At 48.0% G+C, this 21,061-nt stretch overlaps 1 protein-coding gene across 2 annotated transcripts in view; it reads left to right on the forward strand.

Moving 5' to 3' along the window:
• The first annotated feature begins 495 nt into the window (after window positions 1-495).
• LPAR2 (lysophosphatidic acid receptor 2) overlaps window positions 496-21,061 on the forward strand; it is a 37,964-nt gene continuing 17,398 nt past the window's right edge. Inside the window, exon 1 of one of the 2 annotated variants that reach the window (XM_083729250.1) lies at window positions 496-660. The gene's annotated coding sequence lies outside the window, so the exon portion shown is untranslated. Of the gene's footprint in view, window positions 661-925; window positions 1,126-21,061 lie in introns of those variants that run through there. The other variant, XM_083729251.1, reaches the window with a different exon arrangement.

Raw genomic sequence — 21,061 nt, forward strand, 5'->3', positions numbered from 1 at the left:
TTTAAATGCATGGTCTTCAGTTGCGCCCAACATCTGCTGCCTGAGGCGGTGGCTGTGGACCCCGTCCGGCTGCAGGATCCTGTGCCCTCACTGCAACTGGCCTGATAGCGAGGGATGCAGCTCAGCCCCGCCTAAGCGGGGGTGCTATTGGAGTATCGCATTCAGGTGCGCCCTTGGGAACCTGTGCCCCTCTAGACTGGGGCAGGGGGAAATCTCTGGGCCACTTTTCTGCCCCCTGCCCTCTCCCCTTATCCCACGACCTCCCCCCCCCCCCGGATGCCGAAACCTGCCGTGGCCGCAGGTGGCCGGCCAGGGGCCCGAGTGGCGTCTTCCTCCTGGGGGCCACAGAGATGCCGCCCCCTGCAGTCCTCTCTGAGGCGCCCGCTTGCCGGGCTGGGTGGCTCCGAGGGCCTCGGGCGAGGCGAGGAAGGCGGGCCCAAGGAGGCCGCCCGAGGCGGAGAGAGGCGCGCCCGCCGGCCGCGGCGCAGTCGGCGCTTGGCGGGCCGAGGCGGCGCTTCCCTCTCGCTCCGGCTTTGTTCCGCGCGCTGCTCCGCGATGCCTCCCGGGCGCCGCTCCAGGAAGCAGCCGCGGCGGGAGCGCGGCGCCCACCACTAGAGCGCGGCGGCGGAGGGCGGAGAGCGGCGGGCTCGGGGCGCGCAGGTAAGCGCTGCCTTTCGGCTTCGGGGCCGCGCGGGAAGCGGGAGGCAAGGCGGCGGCGGGGAAGGACTGCGGAGCGGAGCCTGGGCGGACCGGCTCTTGCCCTCGCTCGGGGAGAAGGAGTTGCGGAAGCAACAAAGGCCGGCGGCTCCCGGGAGCCTCGACCAGGCAGGGCCACGTCTGGGGAGGGGACCCACTGGGACGCGGACTTCGGCCGCCCCCGGCTCCCTGCGAGCCCGCCTGCGCGGTCGCCGTCCCTTGAGGCATCCAAGCACACCTTCTCTCCTCAGTCCTATTAACGTGGAGTTGGTGGGAAGACAGGCTTCCGTGCCCCACCTCGAGCTCTTTGCAGGGAAGGCGGGAATAGAAATGTAGCAGAAGTTATTCCCGGGTTGTTTCTTCCATGAGAATCGAAGAACAACCCTATTATCGCTTCACGAGCTAAAGCTGTGTTAGATAGAACTAAGTGTGAGTATTTGCCATAGTTTTGTTCACAATAATATCCTTTTGGGAAAGTGTCAGTGGGGTGCCAGAGTTTGCATTTTGCCAATAAGTCGCCTCATATGGTTGTATTTTTTCTTCAGAGCAGTCACTGCTGAAAATTACCTGTCTTGCAAAAATAATGTGCTACCAAATGGCAGCGGCACAGATGTTGCTCGATATCAGGATCAGCATATTCAGTGGTAACTGAGTAATCTTGATAACATGAAGCAAAAATTCAGAAATCCTCCTTTCCAACAAATGGTCTTTCACCGTCCTTTCACGCAACAGTTCAAAGAACTGTTGTTCTTTTTGCACAAAAACAGCTTAGAGTGACATCGCTCAAACTTCTCTGTTTCTCCAGCAGAAAAGTAATTGACAAATTTGGGTGAAGCAAACTTCAAATCACCCTTGACTTAACTATTAATTAACCACTATTAATTAACCACAGTGACAGATCTGGCAAAAGTCCAGGGAATTGTTTTCCTTGACTATTATCGCAGGCTGCTTAAAACAGCTCCATGTAGGAGCTGCACCTTGTGGTGAACCCTCACCAGATCTGTAGAAAGCCTAGAGCAGGCATGTCCAAAGTCCGTTTTGGGGACCTAATCCGGCCCACTGGTCGGTTTAATCCGGCCCCTGTGGCAGTTTAACAACTTCACACATCTCAGTGTGTGAAACAAAATACCTCCTGAGATGTGTGCAAACCTGGTGGCCACCTACAAGGAACGGTCGACCTCTGTAATTGCCAACAAGGGTTTTGCCACCATGTACTAAGTCATCTTTTGCAAAGGGATCAAATACTTATTTCACTCATTACAATGCACATCAATCTCTGACTTTTGTCTTCTGGGTTTCTGGGGGTTTTCCTGTTGTGATTCTGTCTCTCACAGCTACAATAAACCTACAATTAAAATTATGGACCGGTCATTTCTTCGTCAGAGGGCAAACGGGCAAATTTAGCAGGGGATCAAATACTTTCCCCCCTCACTGTACATCAGGAACAAAGGGACAGGGAGGAGGTAAAGATCTACATTGGGATCTACTGCCCCTGTGAATCCTCTCGCCTGAGGCAGTCGCCTCACCTTGCCTCATGGGTGGGCTTCTCCTGCCTGATTTGGTGGAAAGGTGCTCCTGAATTACTCCAAATGACTCCGTTTGAGGAGGGACGGTGGTTTTCAGTGTGTCCATATGCAGCCTTTTCTCTTTACTTGGAGTTGCATCTTTCTAATGGGGGGGCAGGGAGTTGCAGGAAGGGCATGGAAATTTGAGATTACTGTATTTGAAAAATGCTGCATTTGGAGAAGGAGTCTGAACTTGTTTAAGAGCAGGAGGCAGTGTTTAAAGAATGGGCTGGGTTTGTCCAGCCCATAAAGGAGGGAGGCATTGTGATCACACATAACCAGAGCTGGCTTCTTCCCAGTTGGCTGGAATTCTAACAATTTCAGCATTTCTTTGGGGCAAGGAGAAGGTTTCTAGCCTTCCAGATTGGGAGGCAGTGTTTGAATCAAACTGCTTCTTGGCTAGGAGTCCTGGGTTCCTACCTGTGCTCCTAACTCTTCCAGTCATGAAGCCCTGGAGATGGATCCCAGAAATCCTTTTTCTCAACTTCTCAATGGTCTTCTCAGGGGAACAAGGAACAATTTGTTTCTTGTGAATCATGAGGAGGAATGGGGAGGGCTGAAGGATCTTGATGGAACTTGCAACTGGACTGATAGGTGTCTGCTGTATATTGTTTTAAAAAGTTGTGCTTCAATACCAGAGAGAAATTGTGGGGTACATGGTTGTCTTTATATAGTAAGTGTAAAATGGAGATGGTGTGTAACCTCAGCATTCTTGGAAGAGCGTGTGCCTCTTTCTCCTATTGCCATATCTGAGCACAAACCCCACAAGTGCACTTTAGCACAGCTGTTTGGTCCAATATGGGGAAGTGCTTGGTTTGGTTAATAGCGTGGGGTACTTGAGCAACCAATGCTTCCAGGTCAGCAGCAGCAGCAGCAAACAATTCCAAGTTGTTATGGGAAAGCTGCCTGCATACTCCAGTGGGATGGGCCACTGGCCCTTAGGGGTGTTTCCAAGAGCAATGGGGGATGTCTGTTTTTTCTCTCCATTCAGTGTGGCAGGGTGAGTGACAGACAGAGCTGACACTATGGGGGTGCAGCCAGCCAGCAACTTCTCCTGAACAAACCCTGGCAATGTGAGTGTGAGCCCTGCAAAAGCTCAGTAGTCCTGGTCTCATGGATATTTTTTCTAAACTAGTTTTTATTGGGGGGGTTGTGTTACAAAGCAAACAGATAAAGAGGGAATGTCTCCACTTTCAATTCATAGTTTTTCACAGGTCATTTACATATGGTGAGAGACATTTTTGTCATAGCCATCTTGCAGTTGAGGGAAAGGAGAGGTGGAGAGAAAGATTGTTCTTTCCTTCTATTGCCTATTCTTAGTGTGTTTGGGAGGGGTTGTGTCAGCATCACATGGGTAGGTCCTTTGTGTTTTTATTTTTTCTTTATTGATATTGCAAGAGGTTAGGGGTTTCTGAGCTTGGTTAGTCATGTTTAGTAGATTGTGGAGTAGCTCTGTGTGAGGGAGGCCGGCTGGGTTGTTGGGTCACATTAGCCATATGGCTTCATATGCTGTTGGAGGGGGTAGCTCATTGCTGGTCTCATGTATTTCAGCAAGGCTTTGTGAGAGAGATATTCCAAGTGGACTGTCCCATCCTAATTGGGGATGGTGGAGTGACCTTTTGGATCTTACAACTCAGGGACCAGAATATCTTGAGCTGGCCTCAGATTTGATGCACTGATAGAGGTGATGTTGTTGGCACACTTTACTTCGGCCCCAGATTTCACCACCCTGAACAGTAGGCTTATCCTGAGAGCCAGGGAGCAGCTGTGCAGCCTTATTGTTGAGTCTCCTAGTCTTGTTTGTGAGCACCTCCACCCTTGAGGCTAAGCTGCAAGGTCAGATGTTGCCCAACTGAAAGCAAGGCCAGACAAAAGCCAGGGAAGCATTATTTACCTGTCAGCACTGAGGCTGCCCCACCCCCACCCCGCTCTTTCACTTCTCTGCATTTCAAAGGGATGTGGTAACTATCCCTCCTGCAATTGTTCCTCTCCTCAGCTGAGCTGCTGGCTTATGCAGCCCCTGGGATCCTTTTCAATCCTCTGGGCACAAAACAAAGACACCGCATAGGATGCATGCTTTCATACAGAGGGAACCAGGGCCCATATGAGCAGTCAAAGTATCTGGAAGTGAAGTCTGCCTTGTCATCGATGGATAAAGTGAGACCCTAGATGTTTTTATCCGTGGATGAAGATAGACCATAGTTTGTTATTGAAAGAATGTTGAAAGTGGTTTGAGAAAGGGTTGGTTCCCTGTTCTTTCTTCTGAGTAACCATGGTTAGGATTGCATTAGAAGGCACTGGTGATTAAGGCTGCAGTCCCTTACAACTTCACCTGGGAGTAAGCCCAGGTGGATTTCCTCCTTCTGTGAAGGATGGCACTGTAAAACCCAAAAGATAAGCTTTGCAGGCTCTCAGGTCCTAACGAACAAAATAAGCTTTGCACAATGTCAGGTGGTATTAAAATGGACAAAATAGAGGAAATGGACCTACCTCTGTCCTTTGGACACCTTAAAATATAATAGAATCATAGGATTACAGAGTTGGAAGGGACCCCAAGAGTCATTTAGTCCAGCCCCCTGCAATGCAAGAATCTCTGCTAAAGCATCCCTGACAGATGGCCCTCCAACCTCTGCTTAAAAACCTCCAAGGAAAGAGAGTTCACAACCTCCTGAGGGAGACTGTTCCACTGTTGAACAACTCCTACTGTCAGAAGGTTTTTCCTGACGTTTAGTTGGAATCTTTTTTCTTGTAACTTGAAGCTATTGGTTCGAGTCCTGCCCGCCAGAGCAGGAACAAACAAATTTGCTCCATCTTGATAGCCCTTGAGGTATTTGAAGACGGCTGTCATATCTCCTCCCAGTCTCCTCTTTTCCAGGCTAAACATACCCAGCTCCTTCTACCATTCCTCAAAAGTCTTGCTTTCTAGACCAATGATCATCTTGGTTGCCCTCTGTCAATATCCTTATATTGTGGTGCCCAGAATAGGACACAGTATTCCAGGTGTGGTCTGACCAAGGCAGAAGAGTGGGATCTTAACACTAGACTTCTGTTGATGCAACCTAGAATAGCATTAGCTATTTTTTGCTGCTGCATAACACTGTTCACTCAGGTTAAGCTTTGTGGTCCACCAAGACCCCTAGATCTCTTTCACATATACTGCTAGTAAGCCAGGTGTTCCTCATCTTATACAGTGGTATCTTGGGTTACAGATGCTTCAGGTTACAGATGCTTCAGGTTACAGACTCTGCTAACCCAAAAATAGTATCTTGGGTTAAGAACTTTGCTTTGGGATGAGAACAGAAATTGTGCTCTGGTGGCGCAGCAAGTGGCCCCATTAGCTAAAGTGGTACCTCAGGTTAAGAACAGTTTCAGGTTAAGAACAGACCTCCAGAACGAATTAAGTTTTTAACCCGAGGTACCACTGTATTTATGCATCTGGTTCTTCTGCCTAAGTGCAGAACCGTACATTTGTCCCTACTGAAATTCATTTTGTTAGCCTGAGCCCAGTTCTCTAATCTGTTAAGGTCATTTTGAATTCTGATTCTGTCTTCTGCAGCATTAGCCACCACTCCCAGATTGGTGTCATCTGCAAAGTTGATCAATTCCTTCATCCAAGTCATTTATAAAGATGTTGAACAACAACAGGCCCAGGACTGAACCCTGCGGCACCCCACTTGTCACTTTTTTCCAGGATGACAAGGAACCATTAATGAGTCCTCTTTGGGTTTGATCAGCTACAAATTCACCTAACCGTTACCTCTTTCAACCCACATTTTACCAGCATCCTCACAAGAATATCATGGTGGACTTCGTCAAAATCCTTACTGAAATCAAGGTACACTATGTCCACAGCATTCCTCTGATCCACCCAGCTGGTAACTCCATCAAAAAAAGAAATGAGATTCGTTTGACATGACTTGTTTTTTAGAAACCCATGCTGGTCTTAGTAATCACAGCATCCTTTCTGAGTGCTCACAGACTGAATGTTGAATTATCTGTTCTAGGACCTTTCCTGGTATCAGTGTCAAGCTCACTGGTCAGTAGTTACTTGGGTCTTCCCTTTCCCCCTTTTTGAAGATGGGGACAACATTTGCCCACCTCCAGTCAGCAGGGACCTCACCTGTTCTCAAAGAATTCTCAAAGATCATAGACAAAGGTTCTGAAATTACATCTGCAAACTCCTTTAAAACCCTTGGATCCAGCTCATCAGGTCCTGGATATTTTAATTCATTTAAAGTAGCTAGGTGTTCCCTTTCTACTTCTTTTCCTATTTTGGTCTGCAGCTCCCTCTTTCCATCATTTATTCTGTTATCACCCGGTCAGGCATTGCTTTCCTTTTGGGTGAAGACAGAAGCAAAGTAGGTGTTGAGTAGTTCAACCTTCTCTCTGTCACCTAAAAACATTTCTCCACTTTCTCCAAGCAGAGGACCTACCACTTGCTTGTTCTTCCTCTTAGCTAAAGAAACCATTGTTGTTGTTCTTAGTCTCTTTTGCAAGCCTGATCTCATTCTGAGCTTTCTTGTGCTTGAATAAGACTGTGGATATCAGCTGATCTAGTTTTCCTTAAGCACAGAGGTCTCAGCCACATCACACATTTAAAGCACTCTTATACCACTTGAGCAGTCCTGGAGAATCCTGGGAGCTGTAGTTTGTTAAGGGTGCTGGGAACTGCAGCTCTATGAGGCCAGCACCCTTTAGAAGGTGCAGTTCCCAGGATTCTCCATGACCGTTAACAGTGATATAACAGTACTTTAAATATGCTTTGAGAATGTGAGCAGAGCTACCGTGGGGGGGGGGGGGGAGGGCAGAAGAGGAAACGGGGACTTCTGAGAAAAACTGGCAGGTGGGTATTTGTTTTTTGTGGTGTACATCCACTCCATAGTCATTGCGGGGGACTCAAGCATCTTTTCAGTGCTGTTTTTACTTGGCAGCTGTGGGGGATTCAGGCAGCATTTCTGCTGGTACCAATTTTTGTTTTGTGGGAAATCTCATCATCATCTCAGTGATCAAGCCACATATGTCACCACACTAGGAAACAGCAACTTCATTCACAGCTGACATTTTCCGTTGCCAGTCTGAGTGTTGCATGAGCAGTGGCTGCAGGGCCGTCATGGGTGCCTTTCTTTTGGAGCATCTGTGAGTCAGAACAAGAGCTCCCCACCTGGAGAAAGCACTGTTCTAGGAGGTCCGAGGCCTCTACAAATTCTGAATCTCTCCTTGACGGAATCCCTTTTGATGGCATCGTACGCTGGATCTTCAAGGCGTCTGCTGAACACTTTTTTTCTGGCAACTGAAGCATAATAAGTATTTTCTGTTCTTGTGTCCTGGTGGTAGCAGAGAGAAGGGTGCAATCCATTCTCTGCAGTTTAGGTGAGCTTTGCTTCCTGTGTTCAGTCAGTGGTACCATCAGGGCAGGGTAGGATTATGGGGGCAGAAGGCCAGGAATCCCTTCACCAGGCCGAGCAGAAGGGATCAGACAAACCACACTTTGAAATAAGTGAAGCAAGACCTTCAAGGGAGAGGACTGTAAGCCCATGAAGCGCAATGCCAAAATCACGTCACTGTGTTCAGCATCAATAGCCACTCATACACCTCCTACACCTGTCTGCATATGCAAATAATAGTGATACTTAGTATTTACATAATGCATTTCAAAGAGTCAGAGTCACATATGCTGTCTCTGTAATCTTCACAATAGCCCCACAAAGGGCAGCAGGACTTGCTGTAGGCTGTCTAATGAGTTCATGGCTGAAGTGACATTTGAACTAGGAACTTCTGGCTTACATTCTGAGCCATCTTCCACATTTTGTATTGGAAATTGTTGCTTTTCCTAAAGCATTGCATAAAATGATTGCCCACATTTCAGAACATTGTTTTACACTTGCAAAAATTGTAGCAAACAAATATTTTGAGATGTTGTGAAGAATTGCCAATGGGCTAGAAAATTAATCTCTTTAAGCCATGGATGAAAGTTGGGCATATTATTATTATTATTATTATTATTGCTGCTACTACTTACTAATACTAGGTAAAAGGTACTACTACTACTATTACCAACATTACAACATTCCAGCTGTTTTCTACTCAGTCTTCACCAATACTTTATCAAGTCCTGACCAAGCCTTCGCCTATGTATGTCTTGAAGGTGCAAGACCCCTCAGTTAGCAGAAGCATATGCTGCAAAGTTTTGCATCTCAGATTACAAGTAAGGAATAGCATGTTTGAATACTCCCCCATATAAAAAGACTTCTGCATATAGAACACTTTCAGTATACCTAAAGTCCTTTGCTTATTAGGGGTTACCCCACATTTTCTTCAGAAAATTGCTTTGCACAGGTAACTACCATAGAGTTAACAAAAAATTTCAAAAGTGGGGGTCCGTGACTTGGCACTTGAAAAATAGGGGTCCTTGGTAATTAGGTAATTAGGAAACACTGCCCTAAACAACAGCACAAGTTGCAAATGAAGCTTTTCAATGCTTAAGATGATGCTGAGAGATCAAGCTGATATGCAAAGGGGATTGGTTGAAACAATGGCAACCCTGATCTGTGTCCATTCCAAGCCAAATAACTCCACATTCCACCTGACTCCACGTATCACCTCCCCCACCCCCCAAATAAATCCTCCCTCCTTTCTTTTGCAGCTACAGTAGTATCTCAGTTTAAGAACAGTCCGGTTTAAGAACGATTTGGTTTACAAACTCTTGCAAAACTGGAAATAGTGTCTTGGTTTGTGAACTTTACCTCGGTCTAAGAACGGAAACTGAATGGTGGAAGGGCACCGGCGGTGGGAGGCCTCATGAGGGAAAGCGCGCCTTGGTTTAAGAACGGTTTTGGTTTAAGAACGGACTTCTGGAACGGATTAAGTTTGTAAACAGGGTACCACTGTAGTTTGAAGAGAAGCAGGACAAACCTAGAGCTGTGCTCCTTTAAGTAAGACTGTTTTTCTGCATTGTATTTTTCAAGCGCGTGGACTGGTTTGCAGAGTGCAGGAAACAGCTAGCAGAGTTCCTTATCCCATTGCTGCTGGTGTTCTCAGCGCTGTGTGGGAAACGGGTCTGGTGGCCAAGTGCAAACGGGACCAGTCCCTTCCCCAGTTGTGTAGCAGAGGAGATTTCAGCAGAGGAAGCTTGTTGAAGCCCAAGTGGGGAAGTGCTGTGGTGCTCAGGTCCTACTTCTGGGGATCCCATGGGCACCTGGATGGCCATTGTGAGAACACGATGCTGGGATGAGAGAGGCCTTTGGTCTGACCCGGCAGGAGTGCCCTTAAGTGCTAAAGGTGCAGGAGCCCCTGTCCTCCTTTGGGCTTCCCTAGGAACAGGAGGCATCATGCAAGCGATTTTTAAAACCTGACATTGCAGATATGTTTTTTAATCTAAAGCATAGCTGGTGAGAAGCCAATCTGAATCTTGCTCTTCCCCCGCCTTTTCATTTTTATCATTTATGCCAAACTGTCATGTTTGCATTATTCTTGGAAATACAAGGCATCTTGGCTGCAGATATGCAGGCATCGCAGGAGTTGCCAGCCATGTTCAGAAGACGAAGAAAAAGGCGGCTTCATTCTGTAAAAGCTCAGGGACTGCTCCTTGCACATGTTGCATGTGCTGTGCTAGCTTGGTTGGCTTAGCACAAATGTGTGGGCTCTGGGAGAGAAGATGATGACTGCTTCATTTCTTCCAATTGCACACACAATGCTGGTGCTTCTCAGCCACAGGGACTACCATGGTCAAAACGAAAGCATCCTTTATGTTGGGTCTCGGGGGATCAGGGGCACTTGAGCATTACTCTCTGCCCTCAAACCAAGTGCTGCATGAATACAAATGTAGGGTGTTCTGTTTTTCTAGAATGCCTCCCTTGTTCTCTTAAAATGGCAAGGGCACCTACCTGAGAGGTGCTGGAACTGAGTTCCTGTGAGTACTGGCTGAAAAAAGCCCTGGGCATGATTCAAGAAAGTTCTTGGGTGTGTAGAACAAGGGCCAATCATGTAACGAGACTCCCCACTTTGGTACAGGCCCTGCACTCCCTAGATCTACTCTAGAGGGGGATCCCCAGGAGAGTTTAAGGGGGCACTCAGGAGGCATGAGGGAGAGAGTAGGAAACTCACTGTGTGAGTGAAACTCACTTTCCATGCACATACCCCACTCAGCACTACATTGAATTTTGGCTGTTATGACTTGATTGCATAGTCAATTGTTACACTTTTGACAAAGCAGGTGAGGATTCTGACTATGAGTTGTATCAATGCTCAGAGTAGACCAGTTGAAGCTAATGGACCTGGCTACGTTAAGTTCATTAATTTCAGTGTGTCTACTCTAAGTAAGACCAACACTGGATACGGTCCTATGTGTCTGCACTGATCATTGCCCAAGCATTCCTCAGGCAGACCTTCAATGAACCTCTTAGACATCACTAAGCCCAGAGCAATGTGAGACCCTTATTAAAACCCTAGTTAGGTTTTCTCCTTGATACACAGAAATGAGGAGGAAGAATCCTAAGGGTGAGACCTTGACATAGGAGAAGCAGAGAGGATAAGCTGATAACAAGCAGCAGAGAAAGAAAACATAGAGCCTATGACTATGCTACCACTCAGTGGATTTGTAACTGGCTGACTGACCGAACCCAAAGGGTGCTCATCAATGGTTCCTCTTCATCCTGGAGAAGAGTGACTAGTGGGGTGCCACAGGGTTCTGTCTTGGGCCCGGTCTTATTCAACATCTTTATCAACAACTTGGATGATGGACTCAAGGGCATCCTGATCAAATTTGCAGATGACACCAAACTGGGAGGGGTGGCTAACACCCCAGAGGACACGATCACACTTCAAAACGACCTTGACAGATTAGAGAACTGGGTCAAAACAAACAAGATGAATTTTAACAGGGAGAAATGTAAAGTATTGCACTTGGGCAAAAAAAATGAGAGGCACAAATACAAGATGGGTGACACCTGGCTTGAGAGCAGTACATGTGAGAAGGATCTAGGAGTCTTGGTTGACCACAAACTTGACATGAGCCAACAGTGTGACGCGGCAGCTAAAAAAGCCAATGCAATTCTGGGCTGCATCAATACGAGTATAGCATCTAGATCAAGGGAAGTAATAGTGCCACTGTATTCTGCTCTGGTCAGACCTCACCTGGAGTACTGTGTCCAGTTCTGGGCACCACAGTTCAAGAAGGACACTGACAAACTGGAACGTGTCCAGAGGAGGGCAACCAAAATGGTCAAAGGCCTGGAAACGATGCCTTATGAGGAACGGCTAAGGGAGCTGGGCATGTTTAGCCTGGAGAAGAGGAGGTTAAGGGGTGATATGATAGCCATGTTCAAATATATAAAAGGGTGTCACATAGAGGAGGGAGAAAGGTTGTTTTCTGCTGGTCCAGAGAAGCGGACACAGAGCAATGGATCCAAACTACAAAAAAGAAGATTCCACCTAAACATTAGGAAGAACTTCCTGACAGTAAGAGCTGTTCAACAGTGGAATTTGCTGCCAAGGAGTGTGGTGGAGTCTCCTTCTTTGGAGGTCTTTAAGCAGAGGCTTGACAACCATATGTCAGGAGTGCTCTGACGGTGTTTCCGGCTTGGCAGGGAGTTGGACTCGATGGCCCTTGTGGTCTCTTCCAACTCTATGATTCTATGAGAGCCGTGATCAGTAACCAACGGCCTGTGGACCAAATGCAGCCTGGTGGGGGTCACCACCTGAGTTTCTGGCTCCTAAGCAAGGGAGGGGGAGAAATGTAAGAAGCAGAAGCCGTGGGACTTCCTGTGGTGATGGTGTAGCCTTCCCTCTCTAGTCCATCCCCAGAGAGAACCAAGGAAGGCTCTGTAGAAAAATGGGTGTTTACTCAGGGTGTCACGCCAGAGTAGGTGCTGATGCTCTCGGGGTGGGAGGTGGGGTTATGGGACTCACAAAGGCATCTGTGCAGTAACTGCTGTTCTCGGGTATACTTTGGGGGTGGGGCATCAGCAGGTAGCAACAGAAATCAGCTCAAAGACTTCCTCTTTTAAAACCTGAGTGGCAACTTTGAATTACTAATACCTATTGTCATCACCTTTGGCAAATATACAATGACTATTTAAAACACACACCTCATATCTCCCTATGACAGTTTCTGGTACTGATTATAAGGAGTGAGATTATAGGACTGCTGCGTTCACTCCCCAGTGCTTAGTGATGGGTAGGTCCTAGAGTGGAACTATTATTTCCCTGAAACGATTAAAATGAACTCCATCCATCCCATGGCGATAGTTGGCATCTGGAATGTTTGATCATCTTTCCTGGGTGAGACTGTCAAGTAAAACACCCAGACCTGCTCAGGGACTCTGCCGTTGTAATGTCAGGATCTGAAGGCAACACAAGGAAATGCAATGTGTGGATGTGCCTTCAGGAGTCCCTGGCCCAGCCTGGCCACATGACAGCCAAAGAAGCCTCTTTTGCACTGGAGGTCCATGTGATCTGATGCCGATCAGCTGTGGGCTACATATCCTAAGCCAAAGCCTTAAGTGGCAGACTTGCCTGATGAATTTCTACTAGCAGAGAGGTGGGGAAACTTTTATCAGTCCAAGGGCCACATTCCCTTCAGAGAGACCTTTTTTGGGGGGGGCACATGTCAGTAGTGGGTGGAACAATTTCTGCACAAACACAAGCATCTCACTATCCTCCACCCAGAAAAGCAAAGAGGCCCTGTCAGAGTTCATGGATGTGTTTCCACCAGGCAAAACCATGCAATTTGAGGGTCAGGCCAGGGAGAGGCATGGCCTGGGGAGAGAGGGTGGGCCTGAGAGGGAGTTCAGAGGACCAGACAGGGAAGGGCCACAGTTGAAGGGGCCCCAGGCCTGAGGTCTCCCCCCCCTTCTACACCAGCATCTGGAAAGTGGGGCTGACCTACATAGCTGCATATGTTTATAGCAATGGCTGGGCCAGGGTCCACAGACTTGGGCTTTTGAAGATCTTGGGCTTTTGTGGGGTCAGCAAACACTCAGCAAATACATTTGTTGTTCAAACTGTAGATCTGCCCACATTCTCTCACACACAAAGGCAGAAATTCAGCATGCTGCTATGGCAATTGTTCCATCAGTGCAAGAATGATTACTCCTCTCCCCCTTCCATGTGCAGGTTCTCCTGAACTCCTCCCCTGAGATCATTTGGAGGATGGGGGAGGAAGCCCCTTTTTGCTAGTGGAAGTCCTTCAGCTTCCCGGCTCCCCCAGTCGTCCTGCTGCTGCTGTGGTCCCCCCAAGCTAAGCCATGGTTTGGCTCGCTCAGTGCTACTTCCAAGCCCAAGCTCATAGTTTGTCTCCCCCAGACAAACCATAAGTAGCAAGCCAACAGCAAACCTTGGCTGCAGCTTGTGGCTTGTATAGAGTGAGACAAACCCTAAGCTCAGGTTTAGATGTAACACGAAGTTTATGGAACCACACTGCATCAATAGGAGTATAGCATATAGATCAAGGGAAGTAATAGTGCCACTGTATTCTGCTCTGGTCAGACCTCACCTGGAGTACTGTGTCCAGTTCTGGGCACCACAGTTCAAGAAGGACACTGACAAACTGGAACGTGTCCAGAGGAGGGCAACCAAAATGGTCAAAGGCCTGGAAATGATGCCTTATGAGGAACGGCTATGGGAGCTGGGCATGTTTAGCCTGGAGAAGAGGAGGTTAAGGGGTGATATGATAGCCATGTTCCAATATATAAAAGGGTGTCACATAGAGGAGGGAGAAAGGTTGTTTTCTGCTGGTCCAGAGAAGCGGACACAGAGCAATGGATCCAAACTACAAAAAAGAAGATTCCACCTAAACATTAGGAAGAACTTCCTGACAGTAAGAGCTGTTCAACAGTGGAATTTGCTGCCAAGGAGTGTGGTGGAGTCTCCTTCTTTGGAGGTCTTTAAGCAGAGGCTTGACAACCATATGTCAGGAGTGCTCTGACGGTGTTTCCGGCTTGGCAGGGAGTTGGACTCGATGGCCCTTGTGGTCTATTCCAACTCTATGATTCTATGATTCTATGAAACCAATCCCCAGTTCTTGGATGGTCAGAGCAGAGTGCAAAGTTTGTTTTAAAACCAAACGCTGCCACCTCACCCATCCAACTGCTCTTTCCACATTCCAGCACAGACCCTGCTGTGCTGGCTGTTGCTGCTGCCATTGTTATGATGTCACTGGGAAGTGAACCAATGGCAGCCTCTTTTCTCTGTTGCTAAGGGAAGGAGCTGTTGGCTCAGGGCCCTGCACCCTACCCTGTGGGCTCCCAGCACAACCCCATGCAAAGGAGAGTTTCATGGTTGAATCCAGCCCTTTCTACTTATTTTTTTACTTTCCTGGCACTCCAAGGTTGTCTGCACCACACAACTCAAGCGCATGGCTTCCCCCAAAGAACCCTGGCTGGGAGCAGCAGTTTACCTCTCGCAGGGCTGCAATCCCCAACACCTTTCATAAACTACACTTCCCAGGATTTCTGGGTGGCAGCGGAAAGCAATGTGTTTTAAATGGGTGGTGTGAGCTGAGTGCATCAAGCGGTAGTTTGGTGTAAGGTGTGAAGGATTTGAGCGGTGACCCAAAAGGCGAGGTTTGGTGGGCTTTCTCCATGCTTCAGTGGTGCCAGGGATGAAGAGGCCTAGCTGTGTTCTTCTTTCAAGGAAGAACAGTGGCACTTGCCAGAGCCTCCTTCTCTGGGCCCAGGTGATGGAGGCGGCTTCTGCTTTCTTTCTCCTGTGCCCTTAGGTGGCCTTGTTCATGTTATGGAACAAGGATGGGGAATCTGTGGCCCCCACGGTTGTCAGACTCTAGTTCCCATCAGCTACAGCCAGAATGTGAGTTGTCGTAGTGGTGGCTGGTGCCCTTTAGAAGTGGAAGAGTGAAAGGCAGGGAGACCAATAGAGAATCACAGAATTGTAGAGTTGGAAGGGACCCTGGGGATCATCTAGGCCAACCTTCTGCAATGCAGGAATCTCAAAGCATTCATGACACGTGGCCATCCAACTTCTGCTTAAAAACCTCCAATGAAGGAGAATCTCCCACCTTTCAAGGGAACCTGTTCCCAGGGTGTGTGGTGGGGGCGGGATGCCCCGGGTGTCACCACTCAGGGGGGTGACAAAATGCCAGGCGGCACACACTGTGGGGCCTGCAGCACACCTGAACCACACATCTATCCTGAGAGAGATGTGGTGGCTTGAGTGCCCGCAGGCTCTGCACTGCCCAGAAAGCCCACCCACTGCTGTAGGGCAGCTGAGTGGGTGGAGGCAGGGAGAGTTCCTAAGGTCCCTAAGGACTTTATAGGTCAAAACAAGCACTTGGAATGCAGCAGCTTGGCATTGGGGGGGGGGGGTCATTTGCTGTTCTTCAGTCAACCAAGTAGTCCTATCCTAATAAATTGAAGGCAAACAAAAATGAAGGTCTCCAAATTCCACAGTTGGGCAGTACCTTTATTAGGACCAGGCAAACGTCACAAAATAAGCAAGGAGCAGTCCTCTTCTACAGAACTCTCCGTCAGGCAAGACAGGTAGCTATGCAAATCTGTTCATGGATGTGGAAAAGCCTGGGGAAGCTAAGGCTGATTCTCATTGTCATCAGACACTTGATAGCAATTTTCATGTACACATCTCATAGAATCATAGAATCATAGAGTTGGAATAGACCACAAGGGCCATCGAGTCCAACCCCCTGCCAAGCTGGAAACACCATCAGAGCACTCCTGACATATGGTTGTCAAGCCTCTGCTTAAAGACCTCCAAAGAAGGAGACTCCACCACACTCCTTGGCAGCAAATTCCACTGTTGAACAGCTCTTACTGTCAGGAAGTTCTTCCTAATGTTTAGGTGGAATCTTCTTTTTTGTAGTTTGGATCCATTGCTCTGTGTCCGCTTCTCTGGACCAGCAGAAAACAACCTTTCTCCCTCCTCTATGTGACACCCTTTTATATATTTGAACATGGCTATCATATCACCCCTTAACCTTCTCTTCTCCAGGCTAAACATGCCCAGCTCCCTTAGCCGTTCCTCATAAGGCATCGTTTCCAGGCCTTTGACCATTTTGGTTGCCCTCCTCTGGACATCTCAGGTAAATTCATCTTCAAATGAACCCTGCGACTCAGGAAATCCTTTTCATTATGCAGTTTAGGTTCTCTGGTTAGGGAAAGGAACTTGCTCAAGAGCAGTCCACAAAGCCACTGCTGAAATCAAGGCTGGATGGCTTTGCAAGAGGATTAGACACATGCATGGAGGAGAAGCCTCTCAATGGCAGCTATGTTCTGCCTCCCCTCAAGAGGCCAGTGGCTGCGAATCTCAAGTGGGCAGAGTTGCTGCCGCTGTGCTCAGATCCTGCTTTCAGACTTCCCTTGGGCGTCTGGTTGGCAACTCTGAGAACAGGATGCTGGACTAGTTAGGTCTCTGGCCTGATCCGGTAGGCTCTTCTTGTGTTCTTAAGTCAGCTCTTCCCAGTCAGTGTACTTCTGGGCAGGTCTCGAAAATCGTTCCAGTCAGTGTACTTCTGGGCAGGTCTCGAAAATCGTTTAGAAACCAAACCACTAAACACTGGTATCCAGACACCAGTTGAAAACAAACAAATATCTGAACTGAATTTGCACATGGGACATCTCACTAGGAGATGGAAAGAAGGGAGCTGCTGGGTTTGGCACATTGTTTTTGATCTTCCTCTCATTTGTTTCCTGTGTTGTGTTATTTCCCAGTTACAGAATGTACTTTGCCTACCTAATTAGTTCATCAAGCAACTTGGCTGAGAAAGCCAGGTGCCAAGGGAAATAATCTGCAACCAAACAAACACTGGTTTTGGGATGGCAAAGCCCTCTCAGGGGTTTCCTGTTACTCAGCATGAATGCGTTGACTCCCTGGCAGAGGAGAGAAAGGGAAGAAGCAAATGCACCACACCAGGGTTGAGAGAGAAGATTACAGCAGCTTGTCCTTACTCCAAGCTGCAGTGGTTCTCAACCTGTGGGTCCCCAGATGTTGTTGGACTACAACTCCCATCATCCCTGACCTCTGGCCTTGCTAGCTGGGGTGATGGGAGTTGTAGTTCAACAACATCTGGGGACCCACAGGTTGAGAAAGGCTGCTCCAAGGGACTTTGCTAGGGTACCAAATGCAAGGCTCCTGGATCTTTAATAGGCTGCTAAGACATCCTAGTCATGCTGGCCACATGACCCAGAAGCTGTACGCTGGCTCCCTCAGCCAATAAAGCGAGATGAACAGTGCAACCCCAGAGTCGGTCACAACTGGACCTAATGGTCAGGGGTCCCTTTACTTAAGACAGCCTACATTTAAAGCACATGACTCCACCAGAGAATCCTGGGAACCAGAGTACCCCTCACAGAGGTACACATCCCAGCACCCTTAACAAGCTGCATTTGTAAATGCATTTTGAAGGTATGGTACATATGCTGCCATCGTCATGCCATCGCATAGCTAAACTGTGGGTGTTCATGGATTTCTCAGTCCTGCTCAGGTTTCTGTTCAGACCAAGCAAGAAGAAAACAGAAATTGGTAGCCTATTTTCTCACAAATAAGTTTCCACTGCAGTAAATGTGAATACACTTTTGCAAGTGTTTCAGCAGCTGAGATAGTAGACTGCAGTGATACCATTCTAGGACTTAATTGTCTGCAATGGGTAAGCAACTGGCAACCCAAGGGCTCATTTTAGCTTCCACACAAGCAGTCTTCTACAGCAACAAGTGGGTTCAGGATTGGGCCAGGATTGGGTTCATGCCTCACGACAGGAGGGAGTTATGGCCACTGTCTCGAAAGAGCTGCAGACAGTTCTGAATTCGGACACCTTGGCCTCAGCTGCCCTTGCTCTGGTGACCTCCTTCCTAGACTCCCGCCATGTGCTCCACTTGGGACTGCCCTTGAAGATGCCTCAGAGGCTGCAGCTACTGCAGAAACTGGCTGCTAGGTTGGTAAATGGGGCAGCTTGATGGGACCATGTGTCACCAGTCCCAAAAGTTTAGCGCTGGCTGCCAGTGAGCTACCAGGCCCAATTCAAGGGGCTCATATTGGCATACAAGGACCTAAATTGCTTGGAACCAAGTACCTAAAAGAGTGCATGCCCCAGTGTCTCCAATAAGCATCAGTAAAGCTCTGGGTGCTGCCCAGTTGGTGTGGATTCATGACAGGGCCCTCCGGGTAGCATTTCCGCATTAGCAAAATGTCCTCCCCGGTGCAATGCATCCGTCCCTATAATTCGCTTTCATGAGGCACTTGAAACAACAGATTCTCTTCCTGACAATCTTGAAATTATGAGCTGTAAGTGTATGTGGACATTTTACATATTTTTAGTTATTTTTAATTATCTTTAATTGTTTTTAAATGTCTTAAATGTATTTTTTTATTCTTAGTTTTAATTATATTATTGCTTTCTGTTGGTGTTCGCAGACCTGGGCTCCTTTTGGAGAAAAGGCGGGGTAGTAATTTACCATAATAACACAATTAAAGAAACAAAGTCCTTTAGAAGAAGCCTCCCTTTACTGGGACCCTCACTCTGTCAGAAAGGGCGCTTTAACTCCTTCTCTTCCCCTCACTTGTGACCATGCAGAAGAGTTTCTATCAACATAGCACCACCCGGCTCCTTGCTGCTGTTCCCATGGGAGGGAAGAAGTTAAAGAGCCCTTTGCCTGTTCAATATGTGGAGCCAATCCTGCCCCAAACTTTGACCCACTAGGCAGCCCCAACTGTGCTCCTGGTTCAATTAGTTCCTGATCTGGTTGGAAGAGGCTCCTGATCCTGGCAGTGAAAACAGGAGAGGAAGCTTTTCACATTTTGGAGGTGAGCATCCCTCCTGCTCCTTCCCCCTGGATGCCATGTCTTCTTCTATTGTGAGCTTGAGGGCGGGGGCAATCTCCGCTCTATAAACTCTAGAATTAACCCTTGTGGCAGGCTGGGTGTTGCCCGATTTCAGCCTGCTCCATCCCTGACCACTGAGAAGGCTGGCAAGGCTCATGGGAGCAGATTCTGATCATGTCTGGTGGCCGCAGGTTCCCTCTCTGTGTGCTAAGGTCGGCACCCTGTTGGAGTAGTTGGCGTGGTGACTGGAAGAACAGAGTCCCGCATCTTGGAGAGGGTTTCAGCAGGTGATGCTCCTCATGTTCTGCAGTGCTGTGCCATTACGCTCCCATTCAGTACAGTTAACTGTACAAGGCCCTGTCTTCCCTATCCCTTTGAAGCAGTTTCATGCCACTTTAAAAGAGTCCTGGCTTTTCCAGGGACTGTTGTTGGTTAAGGCTGCTGAGAGTTGTCAGCAAACTTGGGAATCTTGGGGAGAAGCCATGGCTGTTTAAAGTGGTATGATGCTGCTTTAAAGGTTTAGTACAGATGGGGCCCAAGAGTGAAGGTTTTTATTTGGCTGTTCTCTTGTCGGATGGAGGCTTCCATGCTCCTGCTCTCCGTCCTAGGGCCGGAGGGGGCAGGCAGCCTGTAGACACAACTGTCTATAAGAAAAGCCTCTTTCTTGCCCTGGTTGCATTGGGGATATTTGGAGGAGAGGTCATTTCTATCTGGTAGGGGATTAACTGATCCTCCAGGGACAAAGACTCAGTTATTCATCCCATTTGGCCCCAGATGTTGTTTGCTGCAAGGATGTTATCTGCCTAGCCAACAAGAGCTGCAAAACTTATTTTAAGGGTTCTCAGACCTGGTGTGAGTTTAAACTGTTCCCAGGGATCGCCCTCATATTCTGGGCCAATCCTTTCTCGGTGCTTTTCTCAGAATAGCTTTGGGATTTACCAACTTTGTTATTGGTGGAACTGGCATTCTTGTGATGTCGGCCTCATATCATTGTTATACGTCCCTCTGAGGATCTTGCTAGATGTCAGCCCTAGAATATGGTAAGTATGCTTCTAGGCATTAAGGGACGTGGGTGGTGTTGTGGTCTAAACCACTGAGCCTAGGGCTTGCCGATCAGAAGGTCAGCAGTTCAAATCCTTGCAATGGGGTGAGCTCCCATTGCTCAGTCCCAGCTCCTGCCAACCTAGCAGTTTGAAAGCACCCCCCAAAAAAGTACAAGTAGATAAATAGGTACTGCTCCAGCAGGAAGGTAAATGGCATTTCCGAGTGCTGCTCTGATTTTGATGTTCCATTACGCCAGAAGCGGCTTAGTCATGCTGGCCACAAAACCCAGAAAAACTGTCTGTGGAGCGGACAAACACTGGCTCCCTTGGCCTGTAAAACGAGATGAGCACCGCAACCCCAGAGTCGTCTGTGACTGGACTTAACTGTCAGGGGTCCTTTACCTTTACCTTTATGCTTCTACGCATGTGCACTGAATTTGTAGTTCATACACAGTCTGCCAGAATTTGTAGTTCATACACAGACCAGCCCTCAGGAATTAACTGCAGGCTACTTCAGAGTAGCTGTTGTTTTTTTAAAAACCAAAGCCTTATCTTGTGGGTGCCTTTCAGCATCTTACAGTAAAAGTAAGGATGAGATACTGACCTATTTTACAGGGTTGCTGTGAAGGTAGCTCTCTCTCTCTCTCTGTCTCTCTCTCTCTCTGTGTGTGTGTGTGTGTGTGTGTGTGTGTGTGTGTGGAGAGAGAGAGAGAGAGAGAGAGAGAGAGAGAGAGAGAGGGAGAGAAGTTCTTCCAACACTTACAGTACATTTGATAAAAGTGGTTGAAGATTATTAGCATGGCCCTCATCTTGCCACAGGTGTGCAGTGCGGGGGGGGCTGGTGTTGTGCACCCCTTGAGGGCTGAAGTGTGTGTCTGTGGGCAATTGGCATGTGGGAGTGTGTGCCTCCACCCAAGGGTGTCACCAAGGATGGCCCCTTCACATGTGGCATCAGAAAAAAAGAAAGGGGTG

The sequence above is a fragment of the Podarcis gaigeae genome (genome assembly GCF_964106915.1).
Source record: "Podarcis gaigeae genome assembly, chromosome: 2".
Taxonomy (NCBI): Eukaryota; Metazoa; Chordata; class Lepidosauria; order Squamata; family Lacertidae; genus Podarcis; species Podarcis gaigeae.